Source organism: Lepisosteus oculatus, chromosome 14 (genome assembly GCF_040954835.1).
Source record: "Lepisosteus oculatus isolate fLepOcu1 chromosome 14, fLepOcu1.hap2, whole genome shotgun sequence".
In the NCBI taxonomy this organism is placed as follows: domain Eukaryota; kingdom Metazoa; phylum Chordata; class Actinopteri; order Semionotiformes; family Lepisosteidae; genus Lepisosteus; species Lepisosteus oculatus.
Window position 1 is genome coordinate 30,525,051 of NC_090709.1, and position 24,458 is coordinate 30,549,508.

Genomic DNA, 24,458 nt, shown 5'->3' on the forward strand with positions numbered 1-24,458 from the left:
AGAGGTGACGGAGCTGTCCTCTCAATAAGAAGGGTGCCAGCGAGCCTCGCTCTCGCTTACGGCCACACCCCCTTGAGCACGCCTGATCTCGTCTGATCTCGGAAGCTAAACAGGGATGGGCCTGGTTAGTACTTGGAGACCGCCTGGGAATACCAGGTGCTGTAACCTTTTAAGCGCAGGAGGCGCCCTATCCCCGCTCGCTCGCTCAGTCCCCTGTTCACACGTGCAGTGCGGCTTGTCCGTCTGTTTATTTGTCAGCTTTGGCGAGACACGGGTGCTTGTGTATTAGCGTGAGCGTTTTTTATTCTGATCAGGAAGAGTTTTACGAGTCCGCAAAGGATCGAGGAAAGGTTTATCGCCAGCTGAAAAGAGACACAGCGCTTCGGCTGTGGAGACTTGTTCGGCTGGCGTTCGGAGAGTCGCGTTTTTCAGAATTGTATTGAGATCGTTTTCCACAGAGCTCAGATGTCAAAGCACAGCAGCAGCTCTCCACAGCGATCCTCTATAGCGCCCTTTCTCCCGCAGCTCCGTCCTCATTGGAAGGAAGCAAGAGTGAAAGGCTGAAGTGAAATAGAGCGAGGACGAAGGCAGTGAAGAGAGAGAACGTGGGAAGAAGAGAAAAACGCAAGGGAAAAAAAGCAGCGTCGTAAAAGAGGTGACGGAGCTGTCCTCTCAATAAGAAGGGTGCCAGCGAGCCTTGCTCTCGCTTACGGCCACACCCCCTTGAGCACGCCTGATCTCGTCTGATCTCGGAAGCTAAACAGGGATGGGCCTGGTTAGTACTTGGATGGGAGACCGCCTGGGAATACCAGGTGCTGTAAGCTTTTAAGTGCAGGAGGCGCCCTATCCCCGCTCGCTCGCTCATTCCCCTGTTCACACGTGCAGTGCGGCTTGTCCGTCTGTTTATTTGTCAGCTTTGGCGAGACACGGGTGCTTGTGTATTAGCGTGAGCGTCTTTTATTCTGATCAGGAACAGTTTTACAAGTCCGCAAAGGATCGAGGAAAGGTTTATCGCCAGCTGAAAAGAGACACAGCGCTTCGGCTGTGGAGACTTGTTCGGCTGGTGTTCGGAGAGTCGCGTTTTTCAGAATTGTATTGAGATCGTTTTCCACAGAGCTCAGATGTCAAAGCACAGCAGCAGCTCTCCACAGCGATCCTCTATAGCGCCCTTTCTCCCGCAGCTCCGTCCTCATTGGAAGGAAGCAAGAGTGAAAGGCTGAAGTGAAATAGAGCGGGGACGAAGGCAGTGAAGAGAGAGAACGTGGGAAGAAGAGAAAAACGCAAGGGAAAAAAAGCAGCGTCGTAAAAGAGGTGACGGAGCTGTCCTCTCAATAAGAAGGGTGCCAGCGAGCCTTGTTCTCGCTTATGGCCACACCCCCTTGAGCACGCCTGATCTCGTCTGATCTCGGAAGCTAAACAGGGATGGGCCTGGTTAGTACTTGGATGGGAGACCGCCTGGGAATACCAGGTGCTGTAAGCTTTTAAGCGCAGGAGGCGCCCTATCCCCGCTCGCTCGCTCATTCCCCTGTTCACACGTGCAGTGCGGCTTGTCCGTCTGTTTATTTGTCAGCTTTGGCGAGACACGGGTGCTTGTGTATTAGCGTGAGCGTTTTTTATTCTGATCAGGAACAGTTTTACAAGTCCGCAAAGGATCGAGGAAAGGTTTATCGCCAGCTGAAAAGAGACACAGCGGTTCGGCTGTGGAGACTTGTTCGGCTGGCGTTCGGAGAGTCACGTTTTTCAGAATTGTATTGAGATCGTTTTCCACAGAGCTCAGATGTCAAAGCACAGCAGCAGCTCTCCACAGCGATCCTCTATAGCGCCCTTTCTCCTGCAGCTCCGTCCTCATTGGAAGGAAGCAAGAGTGAAAGGCTGAAGTGAAATAGAGCGGGGACGAAGGCAGTGAAGAGAGAGAACGTGGGAAGAAGAGAAAAACGCAAGGGAAAAAAAGCAGCGTCGTAAAAGAGGTGACGGAGCTGTCCTCTCAATAAGAAGGGTGCCAGCGAGCCTTGCTCTCGCTTACGGCCACACCCCCTTGAGCACGCCTGATCTCATCTGATCTCGGAAGCTAAACAGGGATGGGCCTGGTTAGTACTTGGATGGGAGACCGCCTGGGAATACCAGGTGCTGTAAGCTTCTAAGCGCAGGAGGCGCCCTATCCCCGCTCCCTCGCTCATTCCCCTGTTCACACGTGCAGTGCGGCTTGTCCGTCTGTTTATTTGTCAGCTTTGGCGAGACACGGGTGCTTGTGTATTAGCGTGAGCGTTTTTTATTCTGATCAGGAACAGTTTTACAAGTCCGCAAAGGATCGAGGAAAGGTTTATCGCCAGCTGAAAAGAGACACAGAGCTTCGGCTGTGGAGACTTGTTCGGCTGGCGTTCGGAGAGTCGCGTTTTTCAGAATTGTATTGAGATCGTTTTCCACAGAGCTCAGATGTCAAAGCACAGCAGCAGCTCTCCACAGCGATCCTCTATAGCGCCCTTTCTCCCGCTGCTCCGTCCTCATTGGAAGGAAGCAAGAGTGAAAGGCTGAAGTGAAATAGAGCGGGGACGAAGGCAGTGAAGAGAGAGAACGTGGGAAGAAGAGAAAAACGCAAGGGAAAAAAAGCAGCGTCGTAAAAGAGGTGACGGAGCTGTCCTCTCAATAAGAAGGGTGCCAGCGAGCCTTGCTCTTGCTTACGGCCACACCCCCTTGAGCACGCCTGATCTCGTCTGATCTCGGAAGCTAAACAGGGATGGGCCTGGTTAGTACTTGGGTGGGAGACCGCCTGGGAATACCAGGTGCTGTAACCTTTTAAGCGCAGGAGGCGCCCTATCCCCGCTCGCTCGCTCATTCCCCTGTTCACACGTGCAGTGCGGCTTGTCCGTCTGTTTATTTGTCAGCTTTGGCGAGACACGGGTGCTTGTGTATTAGCGTGAGTGTTTTTAATTCTGATCAGGAACAGTTTTACAAGTCCGCAAAGGATCGAGGAAAGGTTTATCGCCAGCTGAAAAGAGACACAGCGCTTCGGCTGTGGAGACTTGTTTGGCTGGCGTTCGGAGAGTCGCGTTTTTCAGAATTGTATTGAGATCGTTTTCCACAGAGCTCAGATGTCAAAGCACAGCAGCAGCTCTCCACAGCGATCCTCTATAGCGCCCTTTCTCCCGCAGCTCCGTCCTCATTGGAAGGAAGCAAAAGTGAAAGGCTGAAGTGAAATAGAGCGGGGACGAAGGCAGTGAAGAGAGAGAACGTGGGAAGAAGAGAAAAACGCAAGGGAAAAAAAGCAGCGTCATAAAAGAGGTGACGGAGCTGTCCTCTCAATAAGAAGGGTGCCAGCGAGCCTTGCTCTCGCTTACGGCCACACCCCCTTCAGCACACCTGATCTCATCTGATCTCGGAAGCTAAACAGGGATGGGCCTGGTTAGTACTTGGATGGGAGACCGCCTGGGAATACCAGGTGCTGTAAGCTTTTAAGAGCAGGAGGCGCCCTATCCCCGCTCCCTCGCTCATTCCCCTGTTCACACGTGCAGTGCGGCTTGTCCGTCTGTTTATTTGTCAGCTTTGGCGAGACACGGGTGCTTGTGTATTAGCGTGAGCGTTTTTTATTCTGATCAGGAACAGTTTTACAAGTCCGCAAAGGATCGAGGAAAGGTTTATCGCCAGCTGAAAAGAGACACAGCGCTTCGGCTGTGGAGACTTGTTCGGCTGGCGTTCGGAGAGTCGCGTTTTTCAGAATTGTATTGAGATCGTTTTCCACAGAGCTCAGATGTCAAAGCATAGCAGCAGCTCTCCACAGCGATCCTCTATAGCGCCCTTTCTCCCGCAGCTCCGTCCTCATTGGAAGGAAGCAAGAGTGAAAGGCTGAAGTGAAATAGAGCGAGGACGAAGGCAGTGAAGAGAGAGAACGTGGGAAGAAGAGAAAAACGCAAGGGAAAAAAAGCAGCGTCGTAAAAGAGGTGACGGAGCTGTCCTCTCAATAAGAAGGGTGCCAGCGAGCCTTGCTCTCGCTTACGGCCACACCCCCTTGAGCACGCCTGATCTCATCTGATCTCGGAAGCTAAACAGGGATGGGCCTGGTTAGTACTTGGATGGGAGACCGCCTGGGAATACCAGGTGCTGTAAGCTTTTAAGCGCAGGAGGCGCCCTATCCCCGCTCCCTCGCTCATTCCCCTGTTCACAGGTGCAGTGCGGCTTGTCCGTCTGTTTTTTTGTCAGCTTTGGCGAGACACGGGTGCTTGTGTATTAGCGTGAGCGTTTTTTATTCTGATCAGGAACAGTTTTACAAGTCCGCAAAGGATCGAGGAAAGGTTTATCGCCAGCCGAAAAGAGACACAGCGCTTCGTCTGCGGAGACTTGTTCGGCTGGCGTTCGGAGAGTCGCGTTTTTCAGAATTGTATTGAGATCGTTTTCCACAGAGCTCAGATGTCAAAGCACAGCAGCAGCTCTCCACAGCGAACCTCTATAGCGCCCTTTCTCCCGCTGCTCCGTCCTCATTGGAAGGAAGCAAGAGTGAAAGGCTGAAGTGAAATAGAGCGGGGACGAAGGCAGTGAAGAGAGAGAACGTGGGAAGAAGAGAAAAACGCAAGGGAAAAAAAGCAGCGTCGTAAAAGAGGTGACGGAGCTGTCCTCTCAATAAGAAGGGTGCCAGCGAGCCTTGCTCTCGCTTACGGCCACACCCCCTTGAGCACGCCTGATCTCATCTGATCTCGGAAGCTAAACAGGGATGGGCCTGGTTAGTACTTGGATGGGAGACCGCCTGGGAATACCAGGTGCTGTAAGCTTTTAAGTGCAGGAGGCGCCCTATCCCCGCTCGCTCGCTCATTCCCCTGTTCACACGTGCAGTGCGGCTTGTCCGTCTGTTTATTTGTCAGCTTTGGCGAGACACGGGTGCTTGTGTATTAGCGTGAGCGTCTTTTATTCTGATCAGGAACAGTTTTACAAGTCCGCAAAGGATCGAGGAAAGGTTTATCGCCAGCTGAAAAGAGACACAGCGCTTCGGCTGTGGAGACTTGTTCGGCTGGTGTTCGGAGAGTCGCGTTTTTCAGAATTGTATTGAGATCGTTTTCCACAGAGCTCAGATGTCAAAGCACAGCAGCAGCTCTCCACAGCGATCCTCTATAGCGCCCTTTCTCCCGCAGCTCCGTCCTCATTGGAAGGAAGCAAGAGTGAAAGGCTGAAGTGAAATAGAGCGGGGACGAAGGCAGTGAAGAGAGAGAACGTGGGAAGAAGAGAAAAACGCAAGGGAAAAAAAGCAGCGTCGTAAAAGAGGTGACGGAGCTGTCCTCTCAATAAGAAGGGTGCCAGCGAGCCTTGTTCTCGCTTATGGCCACACCCCCTTGAGCACGCCTGATCTCGTCTGATCTCGGAAGCTAAACAGGGATGGGCCTGGTTAGTACTTGGATGGGAGACCGCCTGGGAATACCAGGTGCTGTAAGCTTTTAAGCGCAGGAGGCGCCCTATCCCCACTCGCTCGCTCATTCCCCTGTTCACACGTGCAGTGCGGCTTGTCCGTCTGTTTATTTGTCAGCTTTGGCGAGACACGGGTGCTTGTGTATTAGCGTGAGCGTTTTTTATTCTGATCAGGAACAGTTTTACAAGTCCGCAAAGGATCGAGGAAAGGTTTATCGCCAGCTGAAAAGAGACACAGCGGTTCGGCTGTGGAGACTTGTTCGGCTGGCGTTCGGAGAGTCACGTTTTTCAGAATTGTATTGAGATCGTTTTCCACAGAGCTCAGATGTCAAAGCACAGCAGCAGCTCTCCACAGCGATCCTCTATAGCGCCCTTTCTCCTGCAGCTCCGTCCTCATTGGAAGGAAGCAAGAGTGAAAGGCTGAAGTGAAATAGAGCGGGGACGAAGGCAGTGAAGAGAGAGAACGTGGGAAGAAGAGAAAAACGCAAGGGAAAAAAAGCAGCGTCGTAAAAGAGGTGACGGAGCTGTCCTCTCAATAAGAAGGGTGCCAGCGAGCCTTGCTCTCGCTTACGGCCACACCCCCTTGAGCACGCCTGATCTCATCTGATCTCGGAAGCTAAACAGGGATGGGCCTGGTTAGTACTTGGATGGGAGACCGCCTGGGAATACCAGGTGCTGTAAGCTTCTAAGCGCAGGAGGCGCCCTATCCCCGCTCCCTCGCTCATTCCCCTGTTCACACGTGCAGTGCGGCTTGTCCGTCTGTTTATTTGTCAGCTTTGGCGAGACACGGGTGCTTGTGTATTAGCGTGAGCGTTTTTTATTCTGATCAGGAACAGTTTTACAAGTCCGCAAAGGATCGAGGAAAGGTTTATCGCCAGCTGAAAACAGACACAGAGCTTCGGCTGTGGAGACTTGTTCGGCTGGCGTTCGGAGAGTCGCGTTTTTCAGAATTGTATTGAGATCGTTTTCCACAGAGCTCAGATGTCAAAGCACAGCAGCAGCTCTCCACAGCGATCCTCTATAGCGCCCTTTCTCCCGCTGCTCCGTCCTCATTGGAAGGAAGCAAGAGTGAAAGGCTGAAGTGAAATAGAGCGGGGACGAAGGCAGTGAAGAGAGAGAACGTGGGAAGAAGAGAAAAACGCAAGGGAAAAAAAGCAGCGTCGTAAAAGAGGTGACGGAGCTGTCCTCTCAATAAGAAGGGTGCCAGCGAGCCTTGCTCTTGCTTACGGCCACACCCCCTTGAGCACGCCTGATCTCGTCTGATCTCGGAAGCTAAACAGGGATGGGCCTGGTTAGTACTTGGGTGGGAGACCGCCTGGGAATACCAGGTGCTGTAACCTTTTAAGCGCAGGAGGCGCCCTATCCCCGCTCGCTCGCTCATTCCCCTGTTCACACGTGCAGTGCGGCTTGTCCGTCTGTTTATTTGTCAGCTTTGGCGAGACACGGGTGCTTGTGTATTAGCGTGAGTGTTTTTAATTCTGATCAGGAACAGTTTTACAAGTCCGCAAAGGATCGAGGAAAGGTTTATCGCCAGCTGAAAAGAGACACAGCGCTTCGGCTGTGGAGACTTGTTCGGCTGGCGTTCGGAGAGTCGCGTTTTTCAGAATTGTATTGAGATCGTTTTCCACAGAGCTCAGATGTCAAAGCACAGCAGCAGCTCTCCACAGCGATCCTCTATAGCGCCCTTTCTCCCGCAGCTCCGTCCTCATTGGAAGGAAGCAAAAGTGAAAGGCTGAAGTGAAATAGAGCGGGGACGAAGGCAGTGAAGAGAGAGAACGTGGGAAGAAGAGAAAAACGCAAGGGAAAAAAAGCAGCGTCATAAAAGAGGTGACGGAGCTGTCCTCTCAATAAGAAGGGTGCCAGCGAGCCTTGCTCTCGCTTACGGCCACACCCCCTTCAGCACACCTGATCTCATCTGATCTCGGAAGCTAAACAGGGATGGGCCTGGTTAGTACTTGGATGGGAGACCGCCTGGGAATACCAGGTGCTGTAAGCTTTTAAGAGCAGGAGGCGCCCTATCCCCGCTCCCTCGCTCATTCCCCTGTTCACACGTGCAGTGCGGCTTGTCCGTCTGTTTATTTGTCAGCTTTGGCGAGACACGGGTGCTTGTGTATTAGCGTGAGCGTTTTTTATTCTGATCAGGAACAGTTTTACAAGTCCGCAAAGGATCGAGGAAAGGTTTATCGCCAGCTGAAAAGAGACACAGCGCTTCGGCTGTGGAGACTTGTTCGGCTGGCGTTCGGAGAGTCGCGTTTTTCAGAATTGTATTGAGATCGTTTTCCACAGAGCTCAGATGTCAAAGCATAGCAGCAGCTCTCCACAGCGATCCTCTATAGCGCCCTTTCTCCCGCAGCTCCGTCCTCATTGGAAGGAAGCAAGAGTGAAAGGCTGAAGTGAAATAGAGCGAGGACGAAGGCAGTGAAGAGAGAGAACGTGGGAAGAAGAGAAAAACGCAAGGGAAAAAAAGCAGCGTCGTAAAAGAGGTGACGGAGCTGTCCTCTCAATAAGAAGGGTGCCAGCGAGCCTTGCTCTCGCTTACGGCCACACCCCCTTGAGCACGCCTGATCTCATCTGATCTCGGAAGCTAAACAGGGATGGGCCTGGTTAGTACTTGGATGGGAGACCGCCTGGGAATACCAGGTGCTGTAAGCTTTTAAGCGCAGGAGGCGCCCTATCCCCGCTCCCTCGCTCATTCCCCTGTTCACAGGTGCAGTGCGGCTTGTCCGTCTGTTTTTTTGTCAGCTTTGGCGAGACACGGGTGCTTGTGTATTAGCGTGAGCGTTTTTTATTCTGATCAGGAACAGTTTTACAAGTCCGCAAAGGATCGAGGAAAGGTTTATCGCCAGCCGAAAAGAGACACAGCGCTTCGTCTGCGGAGACTTGTTCGGCTGGCGTTCGGAGAGTCGCGTTTTTCAGAATTGTATTGAGATCGTTTTCCACAGAGCTCAGATGTCAAAGCACAGCAGCAGCTCTCCACAGCGAACCTCTATAGCGCCCTTTCTCCCGCTGCTCCGTCCTCATTGGAAGGAAGCAAGAGTGAAAGGCTGAAGTGAAATAGAGCGGGGACGAAGGCAGTGAAGAGAGAGAACGTGGGAAGAAGAGAAAAACGCAAGGGAAAAAAAGCAGCGTCGTAAAAGAGGTGACGGAGCTGTCCTCTCAATAAGAAGGGTGCCAGCGAGCCTTGCTCTCGCTTACGGCCACACCCCCTTGAGCACGCCTGATCTTGTCTGATCTCGGAAGCTAAACAGGGATGGGTCTGGTTAGTACTTGGATGGGAGACCACCGGGGAATACCAGGTGCTGTAAGCTTTTAAGCGCAGGAGGCGCCTTTTCCCCGCTCCCTCGCTCATTCCCCTGTTCACACGTGCAGTGCGGCTTGTCCGTCTGTTTATTTGTCAGCTTTGGCGAGACACGGGTGCTTGTGTATTAGCGTGAGCATTTTTTATTCTGATCAGGAACAGTTTTACAAGTCCGCAAAGGATCGAGGAAAGGTTTATCGCCAGCTGAAAAGAGACACAGCGGTTCGGCTGTGGAGACTTGTTCGGCTGGCGTTCGGAGAGTCGCGTTTTTCAGAATTGTATTGAGATCGTTTTCCACAGAGCTCAGATGTCAAAGCACAGCAACAGCTCTCCACAGCGATCCTCTATAGCGCCCTTTCTCCCGCTGCTCCGTCCTCATTGGAAGGAAGCAAGAGTGAAAGGCTGAAGTGAAATAGAGCGGGGACGAAGGCAGTGAAGAGAGAGAACGTGGGAAGAAGAGAAAAACGCAAGGGAAAAAAAGCAGCGTCGTAAAAGAGGTGACGGAGCTGTCCTCTCAATAAGAAGGGTGCCAGCGAGCCTTGCTCTTGCTTACGGCCACACCCCCTTGAGCACGCCTGATCTCGTCTGATCTCGGAAGCTAAACAGGGATGGGCCTGGTTAGTACTTGGGTGGGAGACCGCCTGGGAATACCAGGTGCTGTAACCTTTTAAGCGCAGGAGGCGCCCTATCCCCGCTCGCTCGCTCATTCCCCTGTTCACACGTGCAGTGTGGCTTGTCCGTCTGTTTATTTGTCAGCTTTGGCGAGACACGGGTGCTTGTGTATTAGCGTGAGTGTTTTTAATTCTGATCAGGAACAGTTTTACAAGTCCGCAAAGGATCGAGGAAAGGTTTATCGCCAGCTGAAAAGAGACACAGCGCTTCGGCTGTGGAGACTTGTTCGGCTGGCGTTCGGAGAGTCGCGTTTTTCAGAATTGTATTGAGATCGTTTTCCACAGAGCTCAGATGTCAAAGCACAGCAGCAGCTCTCCACAGCGATCCTCTATAGCGCCCTTTCTCCCGCTGCTCCGTCCTCATTGGAAGGAAGCAAGAGTGAAAGGCTGAAGTGAAATAGAGCGGGGACGAAGGCAGTGAAGAGAGAGAACGTGGGAAGAAGAGAAAAACGCAAGGGAAAAAAAGCAGCGTCATAAAAGAGGTGACGGAGCTGTCCTCTCAATAAGAAGGGTGCCAGCGAGCCTTGCTCTCGCTTACGGCCACACCCCCTTGAGCACGCCTGACCTCGTCTGATCTCGGAAGCTAAACAGGGATGGGCCTGGTTAGTACTTGGATGGGAGACCGCCTGGGAATACCAGGTGCTGTAAGCTTTTAAGCGCAGGAGACGCCCTATCCCCGCTCGCTCGCTCATTCCCCTGTTCACACGTGCAGTGCGGCTTGTCCGTCTGTTTATTTGTCAGCTTTGGCGAGACACGGGTGCTTGTGTATTAGCGTGAGCGTTTTTTATTCTGATCATGAACAGTTTAACAAGTCCGCAAAGGATCGAGGAAAGGTTTATCGCCAGCTGAAAAGAGACACAGCGCTTCGGCTGTGGAGACTTTATTAATAAGGCCCCTCAGTAGTTGAGATCTCTGTTATTCCCATCTAGAAACATGCAATCAGCATGTTATTGCTGAAGCAATAGTCACAACATTATTCCACACCTGGGTGAGATGCGGGTTATGATGACAGTCATGCTTTCTACACCTTATACTGAGCTCAGAAATGGACCAAGCGGACATCTCACGAGCAGATCCCTCCGCGTATAAGAAAGGCAACTTGTCTCAGCAAAAATACCACGGATTCACATCCAAAATATGATAAAAAGGCAAAAACCCCACACTTGGAATGCAAACGTACCCTAAAAAGGAAACACGGTTTTAAAACGAACTTGATTTTCCCCTGGAGAAACCTTTTTATGGACACACATCGCATCTATTACACATGTAGAACTAAATATAAAGATAAAACTTAATATAAGAAGTCATGACATATCACACATGACGAAGTCTGGTCCAGAATAAACAGTTTACACTGACCCACCTTTATTTACCCTGGTCACTCACTTCTATTAACTGTTTAACTGGGTAACAAATTAATATTTGTTTCAATTTGGGATCTACACCTGGGAGCCCTGAAATGTTGGCCAGAGGGGAGAAGCTGATATTCAGACGTGAGAATATATTAAAAAAAAGGATCTGATGTTGTTTTTCACCTGTCTAATCAAAGCTTGTTCAAAAATTATCTGATTATAGGACACACGAGTTTATAATCATACTCATTCCACTTTTTAACCCCGTATATATGCACAATATGAAACGTATATACACTAAATCTCACGTGTGACTCCCATAATATACATTTCTTTACGAAAATTAGGAACACTTACTACAATTATCAACCCCCCCATGACGAGGCAATATTTCATACCTTTGTTTCTTTGTGGGTTCAAAGTTCTGTCCTGTCGTTTCACACGTAATGTTTTGGTAGTTATCTCAATGTTCCTTTGCAATTATCTCCAAGATCATCATCAACTTTTTGTAAAACGCTATGCACAACTGATATTTAAAGAAAGTCCTGTACCAAAACGTCTTCGTAGGGAAAGACAACTTTTTTTTCCTTACGTTAGTCGCTACACGGTTACTCAAAAAATCCATTCACCGCCTTTAAAAAAAAGTTTCGTTTTTTATTGTGGTTCACTGACATTTCTGTCACAATTCTGAGGGACCCCAAATAAAATTCACTTGCCGGTATAAAGACGCCGGCGAGGATAAGACAGGTATCGAGCCACCTGCGTATCTAGCGGACGTTTAAAATAAAAAAAATGGCGTGTAATGTTGCGAAGGGCTACTGTTTTTTTTATAGTTTGTCGATTGTAAGGGACGTGGGCCGCGACAGAAATACTGGACGGGGTGGGAAAAGCTTGATTGATGGTTTGTTGTACCGCAACGGTCACAATTGACTCACCAGCAAAGATGCCGCCGAGGCCACATCGACTCCCTCCCGCCCTGCCTCGCACCGAAGCTCGAGCTGCGGAGCGCGACGCCGAACCGCCGGTCCACGGTCGCGGGCGCCGGACATAGACGTCATAAACCCTTCCGAGACGCAGGAATTATAGATCACTGTAGTTTCTTCTGGACCCGGGTTAGGGACAGTGTGCCCTCCGTGAGAGTCTTCTGAGGAAGCCAGTGTCTCATGGGTGTCCAGGCTTGGTACCATCTGTCCATCACAGGACACACAGACACACACACTCACTCACACACCCTGGACAGGACACCAGTCCATCACAGGACATACACACACCCTAGATAGGACACCAGTCCATCACAGGACACACACACACTCACACACCCTGGACAGGACACCAGTCCCTCACAGGACACACACACACAACCTGGATAGGACACCAGTCCCTCACAGGACACTCAGACACACACACTCACACAACCTGGACAGGAACCAGTCCATCACATGACAAACACACACACACTCACACACCCTGGACAGGACAGCACTCCATCACAGGACACACACACACCAGGGCCAGTTTTCCCAGAAGCCAATTAGCCCAAAAGCCTGTCTTTGGACCCGAAGAACACAGGGAGAACATGCAGACTCCACACAGACAGTCCCCACCCCCCCGGTCCAGACCCGAGCCCGGAGCCCCCCCGCGCTGAACCCCTCCGTACAGACGTCCGCACACAGCTCCGTTGTTCCCGATTCCCGAGGTGATCTGTTAAAAGAAGCCGGTGTGTTGCCTCCAGGTGACATTTCCTACTGGAGTCAGGACAGGAGGCTCTTCTGTACACAGAAGGGGGTGGGGGTGGGGAACAAGCCGCCCAGCCCTGTGGTTGAAGCCGATACCCCGGCTTCTCTCCAGACACAGCTGGGTGAGCTCCTCCAGTCAGTACAGGGGGCTCTACTGTACACAGAGGGTGGCGGGGGTGTGGAACAACTCCTTTGTTCGGGGCCTTGGGGCATTCTTGTTGTGAAAGGCGCTATATAAAAACTGAATTGAAATTGAATCTTACAGGTTTGGGTTTTTCGGAGATCTTGTCAGAGATCTTGTCTGACATGCCCGTTTCAAAAACGTAACGACACTCCTCACGTCCGAGCGCCGCCGGTCTGTGACGTAACGTATCCTTACACAACCATGACGGTTTCATCATGGACAGCACGAAAGCCCGAAAAGTGGTTGACGTTTTAATTTGGCAACGCCACGATGGATCCCAGTTTTTTTTTTTATTTTGGGGGCCAAAGAGGACAAAAAAGGAAACGTCTGGAGGTGGATCGATGGTCATCTCTGCGGTTGTTCTGATGTTCTGGAAAAAACAAAACAAAAAAAAAACGGCTCGCTTGCCCGGTCGTGTAGTGTTTCCACACCCCACGCAAATCAACTTCTCTTCGCCCCCTGGGGCTCGTCGCCCGCCGCACCCCTCTCACGTGATAGGGGCTTCCCCCGGCTGTGACGTACTTACCCCACCCCCTTCGGCCAACGTCATACCGAAGGTCGCGCTTCGGGCCGCGGCGATGTTGACGGACTGTCTTGTAGCGTGAGAAGGGTTTAAATTTCAACTTAAGGAGTTGGCCATCGTTATATTTCGCGAGGTATCATACGGGGGGAAAATGAACATTTATATTTATCAACCTACTAGTAATACTGGGTGGATGTCACGTTCCCCAAAGTTCAGTGCCTCTCTCTAATAAAGTAGAAACGCGACATTAAAAAAAAGAACTCCTATTCCCATTTGTTATGACCCCATCGTGTTTTTCCCGGTGTGCGCTTATCTTTCGGAGACCGTTTCTCTCTGGTGTTGTTTTGCTGTTGGAATAAATGCCGAGGTGACCCTTCTGTGTGGAGTCTGCGTGTTCTCTCCAGCGGGTCGTTTCCTCCACCGCAGGGGCTGGTCGAACCGGGGTCTCCCAATCGTCACAGAAGTGTGTGTCGTTTTGGGTGGTGGTGGGGGGGTGCATCGGGGATACTGCGCCCCGAGGGGGTGACCTCTCACCTTACTCCGGACAAAGGGAGAAGACCTGTACCTTCACGAGTCCGGGTTGTGAAAACTTCTTCTGGCAGTTCAAAACATTTCGAAGGGACTACAGCGCTACCCTGTTTTCCATTTGTATCGTGTATTATTAGACAGTCATAAGTATCTGTACTGATCACAGAGTCCCCCTCTCACTGCCAGGACTGAAGACCAGTGCAGCACGAATAATAATAATAATTAATAAGTCTGGACTCTCCACTCAGAGCTCCTCCCAGGTCAGGGGGATCCCCTCCAGCCCCCCCAGTGTGCAGCCCCTACCTGGATGATGCTCCAGTCCGCTCAGCACACAGCAGCTCTCAGTGGGGAGGAGAGCAGAGGGATGGAGCCAGTTCAGAGAGGGGGGTGATAAGGAGGCCATGATGGGTCAAGACCAGGGGGGGAATCAGGCCAGGACACTGGGGTAACACCCCTACTCTTCTCCAGAAACACCCCGGGATTGTTAACGAGCACAGAGAGTCAGGACCTCGGTTTTACGTCTCATCCGAAGGACGGCGCCTGTTTACAGATTTTTTTTTTTTAAATTTATTGATGCTTAACAAAAGGTCATCAGTCCAGTCTGGGGCCCCTCAGCTTCAGTTCAGACCAGTCTGGGGCCCCCCAGCTTCAGTACAGTCTGGGGCCCCTCAGCTTCAGTCCAGTGCAGTCTGGGGTCCCTCAGCTTCAGTCCAGACTGGGGTCCTTCAGCATCGGTCCAGCACAGTCTGGGGTCCCTCAGCTTCGGTCCAGCACAGACTGGGGTCCCTCAGCTTCGGTCCAGTCTGAGGTCCCTCAGCTTCGGTCCAGCACAGACTGGGGTCCCTCAGCTTCGGTCCAGACTGGGGTCCCTAAGCTTCGGTCCGGCACAGTCTGGTGTCCCTCAGCTTCGGTACAGCACAGCCTGAGGTCCCTCAGCTTTGGTCCAGTCCAGTCTTGGGCCTCTCAGCTCCAGTCTAGTCCAGTCTGGGGCCCCTCAGCTCCAGTCCAGTCCAGTCTGGTGTCCCTCAGCTCCAGTGCTGTCCAGTCTGGGGTCCCTCAGCTTCAGACCAGCACAGTCTTGGGTCCCTCAGCTTCGGCCCAGCACAGACTGGGGTCCCTCAGCTTCGGTCCAGCATAGACTGGGGTCCCTCAGCTTCGGTCCAGCACAGTCTGGGGTCCCTCAGCGTCGGTCCAGCACAGTCTGGTGTCCCTCAGCTCCTGTCCAGTCCAGTCTGGGGTCCCTCAGCTTCGGTCCAGCACAGTCTGGGGTCCCTCAGCTTCGGTCCAGTCTGATGTCTCTCAGCTCCGGTCCAGTCCAATTCAGTCCAGTCCAGTCCAGTCCAGATCTTAGCAGGCACAGAACCAGGAAAGGAACCTGGAAAGATATTGTTATTGCAGGTGTGAGGGACACAGACACAGACGTCACCATGACATCAAACAGCAAGAGGAGACTCCTCCTTGAATCACAGACACGACCGGGCGGCGCCCCCCTGTCTGCTCACCTACACCTCCTCTTCCTCTTCTTGTCCTTCCCGGCAGCCTGCTTCTCCTCTCCCTCGCTCTTCCTCTCCTGAGCTACGGTCTCCGCCGCCTCCATCGGCTCGTCCTGATCTTCTGTCTCCACTGACACGCAGCTCAGGGACTTTAAAAAGACGCATCGGCGCTTCTGAAGCAGAGACAGGAGAGTCACGTTAAGAGTCGGACTGGACACTCCAGTACATGAACACTGCACTGAGAGAGAGAGGGGTTCACACAGACACACTGACTGGACACTCCAGTACATGAACACTGCACTGAGAGAGAGAGGGGTTCATACACACACACTGACTAGACACTCCAGGACATGAACACTGCACTGAGAGAGAGAGGGGTTCATACAGACACACTGACTGGACACTCCAGTACATTAACACTGCACTGAGAGAGAGAGGGGTTCATACAGACACACTGACTGGACACTCCAGGACATGAACACTGCACTGAGAGAGAGAGGGGTTCATACAGACACACTGACTGGACACTCCAGGACATGAACACTGCACTGAGAGAGATAGAGGGGTTCATACAGACACATGACTGGACACTCCAGGACATGAACACTGCACTGAGAGAGAGAGGGGTTCATACAGACACACTGACTGGACACTCCAGTACATGAACACAGCACTGAGAGAGAGAGGGGTTCATACAGACACACTGACTGGACACTGACTTGACACTGGACAGGAGTAAAGAGAGGATCAGAGCATTACCCACCTTCTTTTTCTTCTGTCTCACAGGAGGTGGTGATTGGACCTCCTCCAGCTGGAGTCCGTGGAGGGAGAGAGGGGGCAGGAGAGGGACAGCACAGGGAGAGAAAGAGAGAGACAGGTAAGTCAAGTGTCCCAAGAGCACAGAGACTCTGCTGAGATCACACTCGCAGTGAGTGAGCCTGGGTGTAGCCCACTAATACTGACCCACTGGACACCACAGGACAGAGAGGAGGAGGAGGAGAGAGACACACTGCCTGGACACCACAGGACAGAGAGGAGGAGAGAGACACACTGAGGACAGAGAGGAGGAGTAGAGAGACACTGACAGACAGGGCTGAAAGAGAGAGAGACAGAGAGGCAGGGACAGGCAGACAGCAGGCCGAGAGAGACACTGACAGACAGGGCTGAAAGAGAGAGAGACACTGAGACCCAGGGACAGACAAGACGGCAAAACTCCACCACAGACAGGACAGGGGGCAGGGTGGGACCAGCACTGACCTCCTTACTCTCTCCTGCCGGAAGAGCTGTCTCCACCTCCTCTTCCTCCTGCAAGTCAAGAGACAGGCTGAGAGAGTGACGGGCTGGCGGGACATCGGCGAACAGAGCTGAAGGCAAAGAGCAGAGGAGACAGGCCCAGCTGGGACAACGCAGGACAGACAGAGAGACAGACAGGGAGACACACGGAGAGACACAGGGAGAGAGACCCAGCTGGGACAACGCAGGACAGACAGAGAGCAGGGAGACACACGGAGAGACACAGGGAGACAGGCCCAGCTGGGACAACGCAGGACAGACAGAGAGCAGGGAGACACACGGAGAGACACAGGGAGACAGGCCCAGCTGGGACAACGCAGGACAGACAGAGAGCAGGGAGACATGGAGAGACTCAGACAGAAGGACAGAAAGACAGAAAGAGAGAAGTACAGACGGACAAAAAGACAGAGAAAAGGACAGATGGACTGATGGACAGAAAGGCAGAGAAAAGGACAGAAAGACAGATGGACAGATGGACAGAGAAAAGAACAGAAGGACAGAGGGACAGATGGACAGAGGGACAGATGGACTGAAGGATAGACGGACAGACTCTGCCCCACTTGCCTCGTCAGACATCTCAGCCTCTCTCCTTGCCCTCCGCACTGGGGAGCCCCAGGCGGGGCGTGGCGGGGCCGGGCGGGCGATGGGGGGCAGGACGGGCGGGGGCAGGGGCAGGGGCACCGCCCCGGGCAGCAGGGGGGGCTCGCGGGGCATGGTGGGGATGAAGGGGGGGCGTCGGGGCGGGGCGGGCAGGGGCCTGAGGGGGCCGGAGGGGGGGGCTCTTGGGCGAGGGGGGGGGGCACCGAGCCGAACGAGCTGGGCGAGCCCGAGCGGGACGAGCCGGGCGACACCGGGAGCTCCAGCTGCAGCTCGGCCGCCCTCTCCAGCTTCTGGACGAGCTCGGGAAACACGAAGACACCACGGGATTCTGTCCAGCGGGGAGAGAGGGAGACACAAAGCAGGGGGGATGAGGACCAGAGACTACGCCTGGACAGGTGAGTGTGTACAGTGTGTCCAGTAAGAGTCTGGACAGGTGAGTGTGTACAGTGTGTCCAGTAAGAGTCTGGACAGGTGAGTGTGTCCAGTGTGTCCAGTGAGAGTGTGGACAGGTGAGTGTGTACAGTGAGAGTCTGGACAGGTGAGTGTGGACAGTGTGTCCAATAAGAGCCCAGACAGGTGAGTGTGGACAGTGTGTCCAGTGAGAGTCTGGACAGGTGGGTGTGTACAGTGTGTCCAATAAGAGCCCAGACAGGTGAGTGTGGACAGTGTGTCCAGTGAGAGTCTGGACAGGTGGTTGTGTACAGTGTGTCCAGTAAGAGTCTGGACAGGTGGGTGTGTACAGTGTGTCCAGTAAGAGTCCGGACAGGCGAGTGTGTCCAGTGTGTCCAGTAAGAGTCCAGACAGGCGAGTGTGTCCAGTGTGTCCAGAAAGAGTGTGGACAGGTGTGTCCAACAGTAAGAAGCTGTCTTACCCTGTAACCTAGCTCAGGGGTGTTAGGGGGTGCTCTGTCTCCTCCCCAGATCTCACCTTCAGCTCTGGTGAAATGACGGACCACTAGGAGATGCTGGAAACGAGGACACAAGACAGAGGTTAGGTCCACAGAGCTCACTCAATCACTACAGCAAGCAGAGACCTCTCGGCCATCAGGACTGTGGGGGTCAGAGTGGGGAGCTGTAGGGTATCGGGAGTTTAGGGGCCAGAGTGGGGAGCTGTAGGGTATCGGGAGTTTAGGGGTCAGAGTGGGGAGCTGTAGGGTATCGGGAGTTTAGGGGTCAGAGTGGGGAGCTGTAGGGTATCGGGAGTTTAGGGGTCAGAGTGGGGAGCTGTAGGGTATCGGGAGTTTAGGGGTCAGTGTGGGGAGCTGTAGGGTATCGGGAGTTTAGAGGTCAGTGGGGAGCTGTAGGGTATCGGGAGTTTAGGGGTCAGAGTGGGGAGCTGTAGGGTATCGGGAGTTTAGGGGTCAGAGTGGGGAGCTGTAGGGTATCGGGGGTTTAGGGGTCAGTGTGGGGAGCTGTAGGGTATCGGGAGTTTAGGGGTCAGTGGGGGGAGCTGTAGGGTATCGGGAGTTTAGGGGTCAGTGTGGGGAGCTGTAGGGTATCGGGAGTTTAGGGGTCAGTGGTGGGAGCTGTAAGGTATCGGGAGTTTAGGGGTCAGTGGGGGGAGCTGTAGGGTAGATGTGGGGCACCGGGCCCACCACAGGGCGGCCGGTCCAGTCTCGCGGAAGGCGACCGGGTCAGACTTACGGAAAAGCACCGGGACTTGGGCCGGGACCTCTCCCGCTGCCAGTCTGGGTTCGGCCTGACCGGTGTGACCTGTGAAGACGCCAAACAGCCCATCTCCGAGACAGCTCTGACCAAATAGCCCAGCCCAGTCGTGTCGAGACTAGGGGCCTTGGGCAGTCTCTACAGTGTGTCCAGTGAGAGTGTGGACAGGTGAGTCTCTACAGTGTGTCCAGTGAGAGTGTGGACAGGTGAGTCTTACCAGTGTGTCCAGTAAGAGTCTGGACAGGTGAGTCTCTACAATGTGTCCAGTGAGAGTCTGGACAGGTGAGTCTGACCAGTGTGTCCAGTAAGAGTCTGGACAGGTGAGTGTGTACAGTGTGTCCAGTGAGAGTCTGGACAGGTGAGTCTCTACAGTGTGTCCAGTGAGAGTCCGGACAGGTGAGTCTCTACAGTGTGTCCAGTGAGAGTGTGGACAGGTGAGTGTGTACAGTGTGTCCAGTGAGAGTCCGTAAAGGTGAGTCTCTACAGTGTGTCCAGGAAGAGTCTGGACAGGTGAGTGTGTACAGTGTGTCCAGTAAGAGTCTGGACAGGTGAGTCTCTATAGTGTGTCCAGTGAGAGTCTGGACAGGTGAGTGTGTACAGTGTGTCCAGTAAGAGTCTGGACAGGTGAGTCTCTACAGTGTGTCCAGGAAGAGTGTAGGACGTCCAGAGGCAATCTGTGCTCTCAGAAGGCCATAATGGACCTGCAGCTTGGTTTTCCTCGGACCCGCGACCCTGTCTCTTGAGCCGAGGCGTGTCCTCAGTCAAGATCACCACTGGAAGTGTCTCTCCTCGTCTGGAGGTGTTACCTTGAGACCTGGTCTGTCAAGCGCTTTGCGCTGCTATGTGTGTGAAAGGTGCTCTATCAGTGAAGTTTATTATTATTATTATAATACAGCGAGCGCTGCTGGGGGCGGAGAGGCCAGTCGGAGGAGGGCTGGACGCTGGACGCTGGACGGCGGGCGGGAGGGGTGGACTTACGACGCCTCGCCGGGCCCGGGTCCTGCTGCGACCGCGCACGGCCGTGCTGCATCTCTGTCGGTCCATCGCCCTGCCGAGACAAGCAGAGTCACAGAGGGGAGGGGAGGGGGCGGAGCCACACAGCTGGGCGGCTTGTTCCCCACCCCCGCCCCCCTCTGTGTATAGTAGAGCCTCCTGTCCTGACTGGAGGAGCTCACCCAGCTGTGTCTGGAGAGAAGCCAGGGTATCGGCTTCAACCACAGGGCTGGGCAGCTTGTTCCCCACCCCCACCACTCTCTGTGTAGAGGTGCACCTCCTCTCAATATCTTTTTACAGCACGATCACACCCATAAGAGTGGAGTAACGGGAAAAAAAAAACAACTTATTTCTCAACTTATTTTGTTATTTCTCGACAGCGGCATTTTTAACTGACTTGCCGATTTCACGGGGATACTTCAGAGTGAATCTGAAGCTGGAACTATTATTTGATTGAAGTCGAAGTAACCCACGAATCTTTTTTGGAAGAAACACGTGTTTAGAAAGCGCTATATAGTCCTTTCCTCCTCCTCTCTCTTCACTCCTCTGAGCTCACGGGGCTCCGGCGCCGCCCCCCGCTAGATTCCGCCGCTCTGTGACGTCAGGCGGCTCATTGTGACGCCCCCGTGATGTCGCCTCCGACGCGCTCACGGCTCGGCCGCGAAACAAAAATGGCCGACATTTTTCGCGGTTGTTTTTTTTTAGGTGGACATTTTATTTTTCCAACTCTCAGCGGCCAGCCGGGTGTCCCTGTACGACCCCGGTAGTCGCCACATCGGACAGGCAGAGGAAACGGGTCCAGGTGTTTCCGGCCCAAGCGTTACAAAAGCTGCACTTGAATTTAAAAACAAAATCACGTCGAAGGGCGCATTCAGCACCCCCACGTCCAACACGGGTTTCCGTTAGGTATGGTTCAGTGAAATTAGCTCCCCCCCTACCCCCAAGTCAAAGAAAGACCAACCTCCACCCCCCTTTAGCGGCCAAGGGCGGAAATTTCGGGCCACGCCATGTCCAAAAAACACGGGTTCCCACCTCCCCGTCCTGCGGGGAAAAGAGACGGCATTTTCTTTTCCGAGCGCTGCGTGGGACCTCACGACCCCCCCCAAAAAAACGGGCTTCGGAGACGAGGAAAACCAGGCATGTCGACCTCTCTACAACACCACCCGGCCGTTTCTGTTTCAGAACCCCTGAATCTCGGGGTTGCTTCTTGAACCCCGAAAACGACCTTTTTTCTCTCTCTCGTTTTCTTGGTGTCTGGGACGTTCACGAACTCCGCCGCGTCGGTGCGATTCCCAGCGGGACTTGAACATAACCCCCCCCCCGTGGAGCCACAGCGCCCCCGTGTGGCCGAGAGGACCACCACCCGCAGGGCTGAGCTTTTACTGCCGTGTCCCGCTTTCACTCTGGCGATGAAGGAGGGAATCAAGGAGGAGAATTAATATTGTGATCCACCAGTCCATCACAGGACGCACACACACCCTGGACAGGACACCAGTCCTTCACAGGATACAAGTCCATCACAGTACACACACACACCCTGGACAGGACACCAGTCCATCACAGGACACACACACACTCACAAACCCTGGACAGGACAGCAGTCCATCACAGGACACACACACACTCACACACCCTGGACAGGACAGCAGTCCATCACAGGACACACACACTCACACACCCTGGACAGGACACCAGTCCATCACAGGATGTTCAGTGCCTCTCTCTAATAAAGTAGAAACAAGATATTAAACTCCGTTCAAAACGGGAGAAATCACCAGGACACAATACACCTTGCTCCGGACGATGGGAGAAGACCTGTACCTTCACGAGTCCGGGTTGTGAAAACTTCTTCTGGCAGTTCAAAATGTTTCGAAGGGACTACAGCGCTACCCTGTTTTCCATTTCTATCGTGTATTATTATACAGTCATAAGTATCTGTACTGATCACAGAGTCCCCCTCTCACTGCCAGAACTGAAGCCCAGTGCAGCACGAATAATAATAATAATTAATAAGTCTGGACTCTCCACTCAGAGCTCCTCCCAGGTCAGGGGGATCCCCTCCAGCCCCCCCAGTGTGCAGCCCCTACCTGGATGATGCTCCAGTCTGCTCAGCACACAGCAGCTCTCAGTGGGGAGGAGAGCAGAGGGATGGAGCCAGTTCAGAGAGGGGGGTGATTAGGAGGCCATGATGGGTCAAGACCAGGGGGGGAATCAGGCCAGGATACTGGGGTAACACCCCTACTCTTCTCCAGAAACACCCCGGGATTGTTAACGAGCACAGAGAGTCAGGACCTTGGTTTGACGTCTCATCCGAAGGACGGCGCCTGTTTACAGTCCAGTGTCCCCCGTCCCTATACTGGGGCATCAGGACCCACACAGACCGCAGAGTGAGAGCGCCCCCTGCTGGCCCCACTCACACCTCTCCCAGCAGCAACTTTGGGGGGGGGGGGGAGGGAAAAAACCAAAAGCTAAACAGATTTTTTTTAAAATTTTTTATTGATGCTTAACAAAAGAACAAAAATTACAAGCTTCAGTCCAGACCGGGGTCTGGGGTCCCTCAGCTTCAGTCCAGTCCAGAATGGGGCCCCTCAGCTTCAGTCCAGTCCAGTCTGGGGCCCCTCAGCTCCAGTCCAACCTGGTGTCCCTCAGCTCCAGTGCAGTCCAGACTGGGGTCCCTCAGCTTCGGTCCAGCACCGTCTGGTGTCCCTCAGCTTCGGCCCAGCACAGACTGGGGTCCCTCAGCTTCGGTCCAGCACAGTCTGGGGTCCCTCAGCTTCAGTCCAGACTGGGGTCCCTCAGCTTCAGTCCAGCACAGTCTGGGGTCCCTCAGCTCCAGTCCAGTCCAGTCTGGTGTCTCTCAGCTCCAGTCCAGTCCAGTCTGGGGCCCCTCAGCTCCAGTCCAGTCCAGTCTGGTGTTTCTCAGCTCCGGTGCAGTCCAGTCTGGTGTCTCTCAGCTCCGGTCCAGTCCAGTCTGGTGTCCCTAGGCTCCAGTCCAGTCCAGTCTGGTGTCCCTCAGCTCCTGTCCAGTCCAGTCTGGGGCCCCTCAGCTTCAGTGCAGTCCAGTCTGGCGTCCCTCAGCTCCAGTCCAGTCCAGTCTAGTCCAGTCCAGATCTTAGCTGGCACAGAACCAGGAAAGGAACCTGGAAAGAATATTGTTATTGCAGGTGTGAGGGACACAGACACAGACGTCACCATGACATCAAACAGCAAGAGGAGACTCCTCCTTGAATCACAGACACGACCGGGCGGCGCCCCCCTGTCTGCTCACCTGCACCTCCTCTTCCTCTTCTTGTCCTTCCCGGCAGCCTGCTCCTCCTCTCCCTCGCTCTTCCTCTCTTGACCCACGGTCTCCGCCGCCTCCATTGGCTCGTCCTGATCTTCTGTCTCCACTGACACGCAGCTCAGGGAGTTTAAAAAGACGCACCAGCGCTTCTGAAGCAGAGACAGGAGAGTCACGTTAAAAGTCGGACTGGACACTCCCGTACATGAACACTGCACTGAGAGAGAGAGGGGTTCATACAGACACACTGACTGGACACTGACTGGACACTGGACAGCAGTAAAGAGAGGATCAGAGCATTACCCACCTTATTTTTCTTCTGTCTCACAGGAGGTGGTGATTGGACCTCCTCCAGCTGGAGTCCGAGGAGGGAGAGAGGGGGCAGGAGAGGGACAGCACAGGGAGAGAAAGAGAGAGACAGGTGAGTCAAGTGTCCCAAGAGTACAGAGACTCTGCTGAAATCACACTCGCAGTGAGTGACACCGACACTAACCAGCCTCAGGACAGCACTGCTAGAGCACCACAACCCAGACTCAAGCACATCACAGCACAGATCAAACAGCAATATCTCACACACTGGGACACACACACACAAACACAACATAAACTGGAATGCTACAGAACCTTAAACAGACAATACACACTAGCTGAATATTTGACCAAAATAAAAAATAACAAACAGAAACAGACCCTGACGAAGTACAGGCTCAGTGACCACAACCTGGCCATAGAAACTGGGCGACACAGGCAGACCTGGCTGCCCAGAGAGGACAGGCTGTGCTCCCACTGCCAGCGGGGAGAAATAGAGACAGAGGTGCACTTCCTACTGCACTGTGACAGATACTCTGGGATTAGAGAAACATTCTTCCCGAAATTCAGGAATCTAATCCCAGAGTTCCCACACCTGCCAGAATCACAACAGGTCCCAATCCTACTGGGAGAGGGAGGAGGGAACTCAGTTGATCTGGCAGCCCAGTATGTGATCTCCTGTCACAGCCTGAGCAACAGTGAGTCTGTCTCCCAATAATGCTCCAGCCGCCTACAGTATATGTCAATATTTTATAATATGTCTTTGTTGTAAATGTCTGTAACATGTCTGCTTTACGCAGAGAGTGGCGGGGGTTGGATGTCAAGGCCTGACGATACCGCATTACGCAGAGAGTGGAGGGGTGGGATGTCAGGGCCTGACGACACTGCTTTATGCAGAGAATGGAGGGGTGGGTGTCAGGGCCATACGACACTTCTTTATTCAGAGAGTGGAGGGGGTGGGATGTCAGGGCTAGATGACACTGCTTTACACAGAGAGTGGAGAGGTGGGTGTCAAGGCTATACGACAGTGCTTTCCGCAGAGAGTGGTGGGGGTGTGATGTCAGGGCCATACGACAGTGCCTTACACAGAGAGTGGTGGGGGTGGGATGTCAGGGCCATATGACACTGCTTTACACAGAGAGTGAC

General features: G+C 53.3%; 14 non-coding genes and 2 pseudogenes across 14 annotated transcripts; all 16 read left to right on the forward strand.

The window, feature by feature from the left end:
* The first annotated feature begins 54 nt into the window (after positions 1 to 54).
* LOC138219087 (5S ribosomal RNA) lies at positions 55 to 168 on the forward strand (annotated as a pseudogene).
* Positions 169 to 705: 537 nt separating this feature from the next.
* Positions 706 to 824, forward strand: LOC138244547 (5S ribosomal RNA). The gene has a single exon (XR_011193162.1). It is a non-coding gene; the product is annotated as a 5S ribosomal RNA (ribosomal RNA).
* A 537-nt stretch (positions 825 to 1,361) lies between these two features.
* LOC138245309 (5S ribosomal RNA) lies at positions 1,362 to 1,480 on the forward strand. Its single transcript, XR_011193919.1, has one exon. It is a non-coding gene; the product is annotated as a 5S ribosomal RNA (ribosomal RNA).
* Positions 1,481 to 2,017: 537 nt separating this feature from the next.
* Positions 2,018 to 2,136, forward strand: LOC138217577 (5S ribosomal RNA). Its single transcript, XR_011181289.1, has one exon. It is a non-coding gene; the product is annotated as a 5S ribosomal RNA (ribosomal RNA).
* Positions 2,137 to 2,673: 537 nt separating this feature from the next.
* Positions 2,674 to 2,792, forward strand: LOC138217206 (5S ribosomal RNA). Its single transcript, XR_011180918.1, has one exon. It is a non-coding gene; the product is annotated as a 5S ribosomal RNA (ribosomal RNA).
* A 537-nt stretch (positions 2,793 to 3,329) lies between these two features.
* LOC138244876 (5S ribosomal RNA) lies at positions 3,330 to 3,448 on the forward strand. Its single transcript, XR_011193491.1, has one exon. It is a non-coding gene; the product is annotated as a 5S ribosomal RNA (ribosomal RNA).
* Positions 3,449 to 3,985: 537 nt separating this feature from the next.
* LOC138217588 (5S ribosomal RNA) lies at positions 3,986 to 4,104 on the forward strand. Its single transcript, XR_011181300.1, has one exon. It is a non-coding gene; the product is annotated as a 5S ribosomal RNA (ribosomal RNA).
* Positions 4,105 to 4,641: 537 nt separating this feature from the next.
* LOC138217599 (5S ribosomal RNA) lies at positions 4,642 to 4,760 on the forward strand. Its single transcript, XR_011181311.1, has one exon. It is a non-coding gene; the product is annotated as a 5S ribosomal RNA (ribosomal RNA).
* Positions 4,761 to 5,297: 537 nt separating this feature from the next.
* LOC138245310 (5S ribosomal RNA) lies at positions 5,298 to 5,416 on the forward strand. The gene has a single exon (XR_011193920.1). It is a non-coding gene; the product is annotated as a 5S ribosomal RNA (ribosomal RNA).
* A 537-nt stretch (positions 5,417 to 5,953) lies between these two features.
* LOC138217610 (5S ribosomal RNA) lies at positions 5,954 to 6,072 on the forward strand. Its single transcript, XR_011181322.1, has one exon. It is a non-coding gene; the product is annotated as a 5S ribosomal RNA (ribosomal RNA).
* A 537-nt stretch (positions 6,073 to 6,609) lies between these two features.
* On the forward strand, positions 6,610 to 6,728 carry LOC138217207 (5S ribosomal RNA). The gene has a single exon (XR_011180919.1). It is a non-coding gene; the product is annotated as a 5S ribosomal RNA (ribosomal RNA).
* A 537-nt stretch (positions 6,729 to 7,265) lies between these two features.
* LOC138244877 (5S ribosomal RNA) lies at positions 7,266 to 7,384 on the forward strand. Its single transcript, XR_011193492.1, has one exon. It is a non-coding gene; the product is annotated as a 5S ribosomal RNA (ribosomal RNA).
* A 537-nt stretch (positions 7,385 to 7,921) lies between these two features.
* Positions 7,922 to 8,040, forward strand: LOC138217621 (5S ribosomal RNA). The gene has a single exon (XR_011181333.1). It is a non-coding gene; the product is annotated as a 5S ribosomal RNA (ribosomal RNA).
* A 537-nt stretch (positions 8,041 to 8,577) lies between these two features.
* On the forward strand, positions 8,578 to 8,696 carry LOC138218381 (5S ribosomal RNA; annotated as a pseudogene).
* A 537-nt stretch (positions 8,697 to 9,233) lies between these two features.
* LOC138217208 (5S ribosomal RNA) lies at positions 9,234 to 9,352 on the forward strand. Its single transcript, XR_011180920.1, has one exon. It is a non-coding gene; the product is annotated as a 5S ribosomal RNA (ribosomal RNA).
* A 537-nt stretch (positions 9,353 to 9,889) lies between these two features.
* On the forward strand, positions 9,890 to 10,008 carry LOC138216792 (5S ribosomal RNA). The gene has a single exon (XR_011180504.1). It is a non-coding gene; the product is annotated as a 5S ribosomal RNA (ribosomal RNA).
* Positions 10,009 to 24,458: the final 14,450 nt, after the last annotated feature.